Source organism: Ursus arctos, unplaced genomic scaffold (genome assembly GCF_023065955.2).
Source record: "Ursus arctos isolate Adak ecotype North America unplaced genomic scaffold, UrsArc2.0 scaffold_28, whole genome shotgun sequence".
Taxonomy (NCBI): Eukaryota; Metazoa; Chordata; class Mammalia; order Carnivora; family Ursidae; genus Ursus; species Ursus arctos.
The window spans coordinates 20,011,243-20,012,765 of record NW_026622963.1 but is presented as its reverse complement, the minus strand read 5'-3'; the positions used below and the strand labels follow the sequence as shown (position 1 = coordinate 20,012,765).

At 40.3% G+C, this 1,523-nt stretch overlaps 1 pseudogene; it reads left to right on the top strand.

Moving 5' to 3' along the window:
• Positions 1-346: 346 nt before the first annotated feature.
• On the top strand, positions 347-670 carry LOC113263558 (cAMP-regulated phosphoprotein 19-like; annotated as a pseudogene).
• Positions 671-1,523: the final 853 nt, after the last annotated feature.

The window sequence follows — 1,523 nt, the reverse complement described above, 5'->3', positions numbered from 1 at the left end:
TTTTATTTTTATTTTTGAAGATTTTATTTATTTATTTGACAGAGAGAGACACAGCCAGTGAGAGAGGGAACACAAGCAGGGGGAGTGGGAGAGGAAAAACCAGGCTCCCAGCAAAGCAGGGAGACCTATGCAGGGCTCGATCCCAGGACCCTGGGATCACACCCTGGGCCAAAGACAGATGCTTAACGACTGAGCCCCCCCCCCCGGCACCCCTGCTTTGTTTTAGATTCCACATACAAGTGAGATCATACCGTATTCATCTTTATCTGCCTGACTTATTTACAATAAATCACTCAAGATCCATCTATGTTGGCAGAGCCGGAAAAGTGGGGTAAGAGGGAGCAGTATGTCCACAGGAGTCCCCGAGGCAGCCTCTGTGCAGGAGCAGAAGGAAAGAGAAGATAAAGTGACTAGTCCAGAGAAAGCTGAAAAAGCAAAATTAAAGGCAAAATCTCCATCTGGGACAAAAGCCTAGAGGTTCAGATTTCTTAAGGAGACAATTGCAGAATGGGCAAAACTATTTTGATTCTGGCAATTACAACATGGCTAAAGAAAAAATGAACAAGCGACTTCCTACTGCAGCTCTGGATATGACAGGGGTCACTGGTGACCACATTCCCGCTCCACAGGACAGAAGCTATCCCTTGTTGCTAAGAAGCTGGCTGGCTGATTGAAAGAGCTGAACAGGAAGCAAGGAAGCAAGGAAGGAAAAGAGAGAGAGAGAAAGAAAGGAAGGTAGAAAGGAACAGAGAAAGAGGAAGAAAGAAAGAAAGAAAGAAAGAAAGAAAGAAAGAAAGAAAGGAAGAAAGAAAGAAAGAAAGAAAGAAAGAAAGAAAGAAAGAAAGATCTATCTATTGTGTTGCAAATGGCAAGCTTTCATTCTTTTTACGGTTGCATAATATTCCATTATATATGTGTGTGTGTGTATGGTTTCCTTTTGCAGTCACTGACTATGATCTCAAGGCTTTCTGATCTTTGAGCAGCCCTACTTATTCTACTAGAAGCCAGGTTAACTTTTCTAGGTGAGAAAGCAGAGATCTGAACCAGATAATCTTGAAGTTTCTTTCAAATTCTATTATTCCCTAATTGTCTTCAAATAGTGTTGGCAACATTTCTTAGCTTCTACGGTTCCCGTGCATTATCTCATTAAATCTCTGCAAAGTATCAGGTTTGTGCTTGAAACACCTTTCTGCCTGATTTCAGATAAATGGCTACTGAAATTATAACCCTTTTATGATATGATCGTTTAGTGTTCAATTTTTGTGTTATAAAACTACAGAATATCTTAAATATGTTTTCTGATAGATCTAGGGCAGCAAATCCCTTCTGGATATTTTCCTCTGAAATTACATTGAAAGAAATAAACAGCTGTCAGGAGTATGAAGCCTAAACCATTAGATTGCTGAGTCAGTGTTCTGGAAGTTACACTATGTCCTAGAATTCAAGTCACATGCCCTGACATTCAAATCCTCATTTTCTTTTTTGAGGGTCAACATAAATTAGTAGTGGGAGGTCAAAAAGGG